Genomic DNA, 13,452 nt, shown 5'->3' on the forward strand with positions numbered 1-13,452 from the left:
CCGTTGATGAATTGAAGGAAAGTCTATTTAAAAGACCCTCATATCTTCATTTTGAAAAGTTGAATGAGAATTTGCATTGAATTGTTGCTAGAATTCATATTCACATTTGCTCATATTCACATACGCAAAGATCATGTTTGACCAAAAGTTGATCAAATTTAACCACGGTTGACTTGAGTTAACTAGTTTCAAAAAAAAAATTTAAATAATTAAACGAAATTATTTAATTAAATGGAGTACTTACTTCTAATTAATTAAAAAAAGTTATTTAATTAAATGAGAAGACATTCCTAATTAATTAAATGAAGTTATTTAATTAAATAAAAAAAGTGTCACTAATTAATTAAAGGTTATTTAATTAAATGGAAAAAGTAATTATGAGAGCATATCTCATTTTATTAAATTAAATATCTCAACAAAATCTCTCTTCAGTTCAAATAGAGAAATTTTCAGTACACTATTGATAAAAAATGAGTTAAATCAGTTAACTCCTTGTTCTACTCAAATTGAATCAGTTAACTCCTTATTTTACTCAAATTAAATCTGTTAACTCCCTTTAATTTGAAAATCTCTCTTTATGACTGAACTTCACCTTTAATCCTGATTGTTGATTGAAATCGATCTCAACCGTTGATGAATTCCAAGAAAGTCTATTTAAGAGACTCTCATCTCTCCATTTTGAAAGGCTGAATGAGAATTTGCATCGAATTGTTGCTGGAATTCATACTCACATTTGCTCATATTCACATATGCAAAGATCAAGTTTGACCAAAAGTTGATCATATTTAACCATAGTTGACTTGAGTTGACTAGTTTCGAAAAGAATTTTGGAATAATTAAATAAAATTATTTAATTAAATGGAGTACTTACTTCTAATTAATTAACCAAAGCAACTTAATTAAATGAGAAGCCATTTCTAATTAATTAAATGAAGTTATTTGATTAAATAAGAAAAGTGTCTATAATTAATTAAAGATTATTTAATTAAATAGAAAAAGTAATTATGAGAGCATATCTCATTTTGTTAAATTAAATATCTCAACAAAATCTCTCTTCAGTTCAAAAAGGTAAATTTGTAATTCACTATTGATAAAAAATGAGCTAAATCAGTTAACTCCATTTTCTACTCAAATTGAATCAGTTAACTCCTTATTTTACTCAAATTAAATCTGTTAACTTATTTTAATTTGAAAATCTCCCTTCATGACTGAACTTTACCTTTAATCCTGACCGTTGATTGAAATCGATCTCAACCATTGATGAATTCCAAGAATATCTATTTAAGAGACCCTCATCTCTTCATTTTGAAAGGTTGAATCAGAATTTGCATCGAATTGTTGCTGGATTTCATACTCACATTTTCTCATATTCGCATACGCAAAGATCAAGTTTGACCAAAAGTTGACCATATTTAACAATGGTTGACTTGAGTTGGCTAGTTTCGAAAAGATTTTTGGAATAATTAAACGAAATTATTTAATTAAATGGAGTACTTCTAATTAATTAAACAAAATTATTTAATTAAATGAGAAGCCATTCATAATTAATTAAATGAAGTTATTTAATTAAATAAGAAAAGTGTCTCTAATTAATTAAAGATTATTTAATTAAATGGAAAAAATAATTATGAGAGCATATCTCATTTTATTAAATTAAATATCTCAACAAAATCTCTCTTCAGTTCAAAAAGGGAAATTTTCAGTTCGTTATTGATCAAAAATGAGTTAAATATGTTCACACCTTTTTCTACTCAAATTGAATTAGTTAACTCCTTATTTTACTCAAATTAAATCTTTTAACTCCGTTTAATTTGGAAATCTCCCTTTATGACTGAACTTCACCTTTAATCCTGACCGTTGATTGAAATCAATCTCAATCGTTGATGAATTTCAAGAAAGTCTATTTAAGAGACCCTCATCTCTTCATTTTGAAAGGTTAAATGAGAATTTGCATCGAATTGTTGCTGGAATTCATACTCACATTTGCCCATATTCACATACGCAAAGATCAAATTTCACCAAAATTTGACCAGATTTAACCACGGTTGACTTGAGTTGACTAGTTTCAAAAGAAAATTGAAATAATTAAACGAAATTATTTAATTAAATGGAGTATTACTTCTAATTAATTAAACAAAGTTATTTAATTAAATAAGAAGCCATTCCTAATTAATTAAATGAAGTTATTTAATTAAATAAGAAAAGTGTATCTAATTAATTAAAGATTATTTAATTAAATAGAAAAACTAATTATGAGAGCATATCTCATTTTATTAAATTAAATATGTCAACAAAATCTCTCTTCAGTTCAAAAAGTAAAATTTCCAGTTCACTATTGATAAAAAATGAGTTAAATCAGTTAACTTCTTTTTCTACTCAAATTGAATCAGTTAACTCCTTATTTTTCTCAAATTAAATCTGTTAACTCCCTTTAATTTGGAAATCTCTATTTATGAATGAACTTCAGTTTTAATCTTGACCATTGATTGAAATCGATCTCAACCGTTGATGAATTCTAGGAAAGTCTATTTAAAAGACCCTCATCTCTTCGTTTTGAAAGGTTGAATGAGAATTTGCATCGAATTGTTGCTGAAATTCATACTCACATTTGCTCATATTCACATACGCAAAGATCAAGTTTGACCAAAATTTGACCAGATTTAACCACGGTTGATTTGAGTTGACTAGGTTCGAAAAGAATTTTGAAATAATTAAACAAAATTATTTAATTAAATGGAGTACTGACTTCTAATTAATTAAACAAAGTTATTTAATTAAATGAGAAGCCATTCCTAATTAATTAAATGAAGTTATTTAATTAAATAAGAAAAGTGTCTCTAATTAATTAAAGATTATTTAATTAAATGAAAAAAGTAATTATGAGAGCATATCTCATTTTATTAAATTAAATATCTCAACAAAATCTCTCTTCAGTTCAAAATGATAAATTTTCAGTTCACTATTGATACAAAATGAGTTAAATCAGTTGACTCCTTTTCCTACTCAAATTGAATCAGTTAACTCCTTATTTTACTCAAATTAAATCTGTTAACTCCTTTTAATTTGAAAATCTTCCTTTATGACTGAACTTCACCTTTAATCCTGAATGTTGATTGAAATCGATCTCAACCATTGATGAATTCCAAGAAAGTCTATTTAAGAGACCCTCATCTCTTCATTTTGAAAGGTTGAATGAGAATTTGCATCGAATTGTTGCTAGAATTCATACTCACATTTGCTCATATTCACATATGCAAAGATCAAGTTTGACCAAAAGTAGACCAGATTTAACCACGGTTGACTTGAGTTGACTAGTTGGGTGAACCCACAATACTAGGTACCACTTTTGTGGGAGGAAGAAACTTCAAAAAAATGATAAATTTTCGCATCTCCATTTCTCGTACGTTTGCGCGAACACCCTAGACATGTTCGTGCGAACATCTTTCCGCCGAGTGTTCGCGCGAACATATCGTGCCATGTTCGTGTGAACAAGTATGCAGCACATGTTCGCGCGAACATAAATTGACAAAATTTCTGGCAGCTTAAAATGTCTTCTTCACTTTTCCAAATTTATTTTTACGGCGAGCACTATTCATTGAGCGTTCGGGCGAACGTGTGACTTGAGAAACTTCCATCGACATCATCTTCTCTTTTTCATTATTGGGTATGTCAAAATAATATTAATTTAATATTTTCAACATTTTTTAAGTATTTTTTTTATATTATCAAAATAGATTTTAATGTTTTCAATGCATTCTTTTTGTGTTTTTAAAACATATTTGAATGTTATATAGTTTTTAATAGTTTTGAAAATATATTTGAATGTTATTTACGTTTTTAATAGTTTATAAAACATATCTAAATGTTAATTTAATATTTTTATTGTTTATTTATATTAATTTAGAAAACAGAAAAATATTATGTAGACAACATAAGAAAACATTAGAAAAAATAGTAAAAAATATGTAATATAAAATTTAGGAAAAACATTAGAAAACAAATTTTTAAAAAAATTACGAAAACAATAGAGAATTTATAATTTAATATAAAATTTACAAAAAATTTATTAAAAAAATTACAAAAACATTAAAAAATTTATAATTTAATATAAAATTTACAAAACAAATAGTTAAAAATTAGAAAAAATTTTAAAAATATTTTTTAAAAATTGAAAATTTAGAAAAAACATTAAAAAAATAAGAAAAATTAGAAAAAAAATTGCAAAAACATTAAAAAATTTAGAAAACAAATTTAGAAAAAAATTACAAAAATATTAGAGAATTTATAATTTAATATAATTTTTTTTAAAAATATTAAAAAATAAATTTTAAAAAAATTAGAAAAAATATTAGAAAATTTATAATTTAATATGAAATTCAGAAAACAGTTTTTTTTTTAAAATTGCAAAAACATTAGAAAATTTAGAATTTAATATAAAACTTAGAAAATAAACTTAGAAAAAACATTACAAAAATATTAGAAAATTTATAATTTAATATAAATTTTTTTAAAAAAATTTAGAAAAAAATAAGAAAAACGTTAGAAAATTTATAATAATATAAATTTTAGAAAACAAATTTTTAAAAAATTAGAAAAATATTAGAAAATTTATTGTTTTCAAATATTTTGAAAATAAATTTAGAAAAAAATTAGAAAAAATATTTTTAAAAAAATTAGAAAAACATTACAAAATTTTAGAAGTCAAATTTATATATATATGTTAATGTTAAATGTAAATATGTCAAATTCACTTTAATGTCGTAATCTTAGAAGTTTAATTAAATGACATATCTTAAGGGTCTAGATCTTGAATTGTACATGTAAAAATATAGATTAAAATGTATAATTTTTTATTTTGAACATAGATGTACATGTATATTTGTTCATGGTTAAAAGTAAATGTATGTACATATTTTTAATAAATTCACATTTGTATATGTATAATTTGTGTATATGTTAACTATTGATCTTAAGTTATCTTATAACTAAGTGTAATTAACTATATTTAATAACACATGTCTTAAGGAGAGATCCAAAATTATACATAAGAATGTAGATTAAAATGTATATTTTATTTCATAAATGTACATGTAAATATGTTCATGTGGTAGATATAGATGTACATACATATGTTTTCAATATTCATGTTTAAATGTACATATGTTATTATTTTTAATGTCTTAATAATTAGAAGTATATAATTAACTATATAATTCAATGACATGTCTTAAGGGGAGATCCTAAATTATACATAGATAAGAATGTAGATTAATTTGCATTTCTACCTGTATGAATATAACATACATGTACATCCAAACCCTAACCCTAACCTAACCAAACCCTAACCCTAACCATTATCCAAACCCTAACCTTGACCTTAAAATTTAATTTCTAAACCCAATATTATAAATGATAATAAATACCCTAAATCATAATCTTGAACCAAATAATAAACTTCATATGCTAAGTTCCCTTATCCTAAATTCTTAACCATGGATTTTAATATTAACCCTTAAATTTAATGCTAGAAATTATGTAAGTTCGTGTAAACCTTGACAGTGTCATAAGGTCTTAAATCTTACCCTAAAATTTAGCCTAATTACACTAAAACCCTATTTGAAAACCTAATTGAAGCCTAACTTACATAAAATTAAAACAAGTTGACCCTAATCCTAAATTGTTAAAAATTACATTTGAGATACATGCACATACATGAAGTATGACCCTTGTTTTAAATGATATATATGTAACCCAACTTGAAACCTAAACCTCGAAACATTTTTTTTTATTTTTTTTTAAAGGGGTAAAAATTTATTCAAATAAAACCAAATTACAGAAGGCCTCAGACCCAACCAACCAAAACACCAACCCAAAACCAATTACATTCTGTACTTTTCCACTAATTGCTCGAAAGTCCTAGCAAGATCAGCAGGAAGATCATCCCTAACAGAAATATCCCAACCAGCACCTTTCTCTGATGCCCATTTTGCCAAGACATCAGCCACTCCATTCCATTCCCTAAGAATATGACAGAAAGAGATCCCATCCACAAAGCTACTCAAGTGTAGAATCTCTCTAACAATAGAGGCAATTTGCCAGCTAGATTCATCCACTCTCCAGTTATTTATCATATCAAAAAAATCTAAGAGTCAGACTCACACCATTATCCTCCAACCAAGAGAACAAGCCCGCTCCATAGCCACCTTAATGGCCAAAGCCTCCATCACGTTATTGGATTGAACTCTTTTCTGAATAGAGAATATGAAAATAATATTGTCATCTACATCTCTCCCAATCCCCCCCACTCCAGCCAGTCCAAGATTCTCACGGGAGGAGCCATCAATGTCAATCTTTAGGACTGCATCAGGAGGAAGACTCCATCTCCCCACTCTACAAACCTTCCTCTTTCGTGGCTGAGATCTCTTACTGCTACTAGTTCCAAATCCTTTATCCACTTATCCTAAATTCCTGATAATACGAGAATCACCAAGATCTACCAGCTCTGACATATCACATTTAGCAGAGATAGTCTCTTGAAGCCTGGTTAGGATCAACTGCCATAGTTTAGTGGCTCCCAAGTTGGAATTATAGAAGATCTGACAGTTATGCTCCAACCAAAGATTCCACAGAATGAAAGAAGGTCCAATAGCTCAGTCCACCTAAAGGAATTAAGTTTTCGTAGGGGGTCTGCCAAGGCTGTCCCAAAATTTAATAAGAGATTCGACATGAATACGGCTATGGCACCACTCCTCCCACCACTTATGCCAGATTCTAAAGAGAGGACATAAGAAGAAAACATGAGAAACATCTTCCCCATCCAACATACATAGGGGATAGAAAGAGGGTCCCTGAAACCCTCTTCGCTGGAGATTATCCCAAGTAAGACACTTATTTTGCGCAACCAACCATAGAAAAAAATTACATTTCGGCCAAGAAAATTTATTCCAGACCTTCCTCCACCAGGTAACCACCTGAACTACATTACATTGGCTATCTAGCCGAGCATATCCCTGGGCCACATTGAACTTACCTTTTGGGCAAGGACCCCAAGCCAAGATGTCTTTGTCTTTAGAAGAGTTGTAAAGCCTAGTAGAGAGAAGATGCGCCAATTCAGCCTGAATCTCTGAGGAGCCCCTTATGGGCCAAATTTGTGGATCCTTCCAACTAGCCACCTCCATCAATCCACACCTCTGAACAATCTTGAAGTGAGCTACCGTGGTCCAACCTGCAGAAGAAAAAACCTGAAACAGAGGCAAAAGGTGAGGAAAACTGGAGAGAATAGGAAGGTGGCCATCCTAAGAGTCCTGCTAGAATAACACACTTGACCCCTCATTACAGATCTAGAAAAGGCCATCCTTGATAAGAGGAGCACCCCTTTTAAGGGTGTCCCAAATAAAGGACCCCTTACCATTAAGCTCAAGTCTAGGAATATCCTGGACCTCCACTCCTAAGAAATACTTATGGGTCAGAATCTTGGCCCAATTCTGATCTTGATTCTTGCACCATCTCTAGTATAACTTTGCAGCAAGAGCTTTGACACCAAGAGCCATACATTTAAGGCCTAGACCCCCAACAAACTTAGGCAAAAAAACCATGTCCCAGTTGACTAAGTTCCATTTAGAGGATTGGAGATTGCCTGACCAAAGGAATTGTCGTGACAAAGCATCAAAATCTTTCAAAACTCCCATGGGAGGTGTTTGCACTAAACACCTGTAAATAGGAAGAGCCTGAATCACAGTCTTGAGTAGGGTAACCCTCCCAGCAGATGAGAGCCACCTATGAGTCCAGTGACTCACTCTGCTAATAATATCAATCAAGAATTTTCAAACCTCGAAACATTATCATTTAAGAGTAATATAAATAATTTATTAGGTACCCTTTAATTGAATTCTCTAATAATACCCTCCAAAATATAATAAAATCTTAGAATAACAAATTAACTCTAACCATAACCAAACTCTCAACTTTAAAGTTATCTTATACTTATATGCAAATTAATCTAGGTCTAGATGTGTTACAGATTATCTAGGTCCATGATGTGTGATGTATGTTTAATTACATGTGTATAATTTTTAATGTTAAAAATAAAAAAGTATGTACAACAGACAATTTAGCTCTTCATACATTTTTACAAATATGGCTTCACACGATATGCTTGATGTGGCTTCTGGTGCGACACCTGATGTAGTTCCTACTACGGCTCCTACTACGACACAGGTTGATGCAGTTCCTGTTGTAGCACCTGATGCAGATCCCGATATGTCTCCTCATGCAGCTCGTGGTGGGGCTCATGCTACAGCTTCTAGTGGGGCTCCTCGTGTACCTCGACGTAGGGCTCTTCGTGCAGCTCATGTTTTAGCTCTTGGTGCGGCTCATGTTCCAAGTCAGGCTGCACCTGCAGCTCTTGCTGGAGGTCCTACTACACCACCTCCACGCATTGATATTGATGCATTATTTGCATTTTCAGAGCATGAGGTTGCTAGACTGCAGCACTCTATATTGAGCTCTGATGATGGTGTTTATAGAGACATATGTACTATGATATGTAGGAGTTTACAGGATTTGACAGCTAGGTTTAGAGGTCACCATTCATTTACTCCTGCCATATTAGCTTCCATATCTAGGGAGCTTAGGGCTGAGGTTTCAGGAGATGCATAATTTGATGACGTCAAGAGGGTAGCCCCCAAAGACGTCATCCGAAGAGAGTTATTTCTAGCTTATGAGGGGACATAGGGTAGGGTGAGAGGCTACAGAGTCACACGATGCAGAGACCCTATTATTGCTAGCATGATCTATCCACGATTTTTAGCTGCATATGGTCATTATCCTAATAACAACCAAATACCCCTTTATTTTGCATAACAGTTGTACGCTGAGTTCCATATAGGGCTCAATGTCAACTACTTGGATATTCCTGATTATTATGGACATAAGCATGGTCGGGTGGCAGATCGTGACCAGTACTACAGTGTAGATCGTCTGCCACCTGCAGATCTTAGACAGTTTGTTGGACCGAGGATGCCTCCTATGATTCCTACACATGCACCTATTGCAGATAGAGTTGTCATTGCTCCCCAAAGGGAAGCAATTGACACTATTGGGCACATTGCATTTGCGGCAACTAGTATCACATCAAATTCTATTGGTCATTATCTTCATAGTCGACGTCCTTGTCCACTTGGTCGACCATCTTCACAAGCATCTAGTAGCACTTCAGGTGCCTCATCTGATGATGCATATAGAGTTTTTGGGCTACCACTACCAGGCGATATTCGTGGTCTTTCAAGACAGCAGACACATATGGATATGTCACTGTATTTTTTGGAGGATATGTTGCACTTTATTAGCTATATTTATGATACACAGAGGATTCCAGTACACGCGGTGATGGATGTTGTTAGACAGCATCAGAGCCCCAACACAATTCCACAGACATAGGCCGCACACCAGTGACAGATGATACACCTGTGCGTAGCTCATAGCATTCAACACCAGACTCACGACACTCTACAGATGACTCAAGCATACAAGTTGGAGATGTCCATATCACAGCTGAGGGCCTTGATGATTTTGGTGAGCAGTTGCAAGGCCTATCTGAGATTGATACTAGTTTGACCCTGGGTCTTTCATCATACATGGACCTATTATTCGGACCTAGTAGCACTAATTCTACACCAGATGTACTTAGCCAGTTACACAGTCCACTTCACGCAAATTTACTAGCAGTTGGACATGGAGTTTCAGGCTCAGGTGCATTAGTAGATGATATGATGGAGTCTGTTGATCATCCTCCACATCCGGAGACCCAGGTACATATATAATTTATTTTTAATTTTAAATATATATGAAATTAAAAAATATGTTCATTTATTGAAAAATTTAGTTTAGATATATATGCAGATATTTAATTTAATCTTTAACTCGTAATAAATTACGTAGGCATAGGTTGTTGAGCACATGGTTACACATACTGTTGGTTTAGGGCATCATATACATGAGAGAGATGATTCTATTGAGGTACCTGGTAGTGCTCAGGTACTTGAGTTTTAAATAGTTTGTTTAAAGTTATTTAAATATTTTGAAAACTAGATATATATCTATATATATGCAAATTTGTATTTAATTTGAATGTATATGTACATGATGCACGTATGTATATATATGTTTTAAAGATAGAACTCTAACACATGTATGTATATATGTATATATATTTGTAGGGCTTGGTTGATGTGCCTCGGTGAGAGGATGTACAGGAGACTCGATCAGAGGGTCGTTCTGTTCGTATGCATCTTGAGGGGTCCTTCTAGTAGTAGATCAGATTTATATATTTTTTGATGCATATATATTGGAGGTCCAGTTTACATGTACACATGTGTATTTTAGTTCCTTGATGACATCCATGTACTTTCACTTTTTATTTGATTATTGAGTATTTCAGTGTTAGATACCATCACATGTACGTATATATGACTTTTTATATTTTGCTACATACGTATATTTATTCGAGATTTACAGTTTGCATTTCAGATACATAGAGATATATTAGATCTGTAGATGTTTATTCTTGAGACGTGTATATGTGTACAAGTTGATAAATGAATTTAAATTATTAAATTCATCCATGGTACAATTAATTTAAATTATTAAATTATATAATTTTTTAATAAACTAAATTTGATAATTAAGAACTTATGATCATACAATTAAAAATATATTTAATTCAAGATGAAATTCAATAGTTTGAAAAAAAGTTGATATTTAAGAATTGTAACATAGATAATGAAATTGTGTAAGTTCAAAATTGTAACATAGATAATGAAAGTGTTGAAGTATAAAAAATACATAGAGGGTACTATGCAAGACAAGTAAGCAATGTTTGAATTATGTGATGCAATCCCTAATTTGTGTCCCAATGAACTAATTGGTTTTGGAGTTCCTGGGAAACCTATTGGCGATTTCAAGCAGAACCTCTCCCCCCATGACTATTCAGGAAGCACTTCCGCAGATAAAAAAGTATTGGCCTTCATGGGATCAGACGACTAAAAAAAATTCCATAGACTCAAGACGATGTGGCACTGTCCTTATTGATCAACTGAGAGTTATGATTCAGAATGCACGAGGGCAACTGCAAGATAGTGCGCAGAAATATATACTTCAAAAGTGTGAAGAGTGGAATTTGGTATGGGTGGGGCCGGGTGACCTCGTCCCTCTAGAGCTCCATGAGATAGAGCTTATATTAAAATTTCATAGAGATCACACTCGTAGAACTTCTTGTCCGACTGACCACTTGTGTTGTTTGGGTAATTCATTCCAAACAGATACAATTGCATATCATTTATCAGTCTTGAAAGCATTATATCCTGATGGCATCAGAGTACTTTCTCTATTTTCTAGTATTGGTGGAGCAGAAGTTGCTCTTCATCGATCTGGAATACATTTAAGTTGTGTTGTATTTTTTTTAAATTATGAGTTTCCTCGCATTGTGATGGAAGTGAGAGAAATAATGCACTCAAAAGCCTCAACTAGTAATTTTTCCTGATCAATGTGTAGGCTCATTTTTTTTGTAAATAACTCAACGTTAATAAACTACCTGAAAAATAGAAAATTGATTTTAACCAGAATAGAATGTTCTCTACTGATTTTAAATTGTCAAATCAAAGGATTACATACCCTAACTAAGAATAGTAATTTTTTTCATTTTCAAATTAATTTTATAAAGATTTACAATCATAAAATACTTTTTTTTTAACGAGAGTTCAATTTTTAGTCGTCCAACGAATTTTTTTGAACCGACTCTAAAGTGGTTTTTCGTGGAAGTTTATCGTAATAATAATGTTTCTAATCTTCTTTAACAGATGGTTTTTAATTATAACTTTTGGAGGACCTCCGTGGGCTTAGAAAGTATGCGTTTTGTTTTACAATGATACAAAATCACCATATTTATTGTTTGCAACTACTTGAATTTCCTTGGAACTTTTTAAGGTGAAGTATTATTAAATTCATCCATGGTACAATTAATTTAAATTATTAAATTATATAATTTTTTAATAAATTAATGAAAATAAATAACTTATGATCATACAATTAATCTAAACACATTTAATTCAAGATGAAATTCAATAGTTTGAAAAGAAGTTGATATTTAAGAATTGTAACATAGATAATGAAATTATGTAAGTTCGAACTAACTTCTAGCCTATTTATATCGAGTTGTTAAATTATTAAATTCATCCATAGTACAATTAATATTATAGTTTTTAAAATAAACTAATGATAACTGAAACTCAGATATTCAGATTAAAAACACAATTTCACCAAAGTTGATATTCACAATTTCACCATAGTATGTAATTGAAAACACATTTCACCAAAGTTGATATTCAGATTATTATAAAATAAATCTCAAAGGTCTAATCAACCATGATGTACACTTATAACATGCAATATTTTTTCATGATCTTCACTGTCTAGTCTCCACTTGCGACGTGCATGCTTAAGTTTGACTGGATGCAAACAAAGCCCTGTAGCAATGACCAGGTGGCTATATTGCAAAACTTTGTTGTCAGGTTGATAATCAACAAAGTGTATTCCATATTGGACTATTTTCTCTTGCTTCAAATATGTCCCCTCTATCACAATAGAACCTGTACCACAAATTTAAGTGTTTTAAAATTTGACAGATATGAAGTTACCTAAATATATATATTTATTTAAATATATATGTGCATTTACATATGTATATGTATAATTTGCCTATGGGGAACAACATTCCATCACTTTCTTCAGGGTCATATAACTTTTTCCTCTCTATAGTACATCGCAATAAATAATAGCTGACACATTCATGATTTCAGGCTCAGCAATCACTGCAAAGACATCTCCTGCATAACAAGTATACATGAATGCATGTGTACAATATATATAAGACAATTGAAATCGATAATTAAATAAAAACTTGAGATTAATTTTTATGATACTCACCCACTTTTACCAATCCAGAGATATGATTATAATCATCAGAAATCAATGGAATATCATCAAAATTTTCATCTTCTTTATCAAATTTATCGGTAACATCAAGTGGTACTAAAATCCATGCACCTGTATATCCATGTGTCTGATTGATGCATTCTTCATAGTTTTCATCAATGCAACTGTCACAAAAACATGAGTATTCTCTTGTCTTCAATGTCCAATTGCAATTATCTGTACTCATGACTGAATGTAAAGAACGTGTCTTTTCTATCCTCTTGCAACCATGCATGTTTTTTCTATTGACACCTAAAAGTTCGTTAAATTGAAAATATAGAAAAATTAAATTTAAACTTCAACGAATTCAAAAATAAAACTTAACAATAAAATTTTATAATTTAATCATGCATAAAAGTTAAATAGACGTACACATCCATACCTGTTATCTCCCAGAAGACTCTATATGGTGTCTGTCGACTC

The sequence above is a fragment of the Cupressus sempervirens genome, chromosome 2, assembly GCF_028749045.1.
Source record: "Cupressus sempervirens isolate cs-2001-9-10 chromosome 2, ASM2874904v1, whole genome shotgun sequence".
NCBI classification, from domain to species: domain Eukaryota; kingdom Viridiplantae; phylum Streptophyta; class Pinopsida; order Cupressales; family Cupressaceae; genus Cupressus; species Cupressus sempervirens.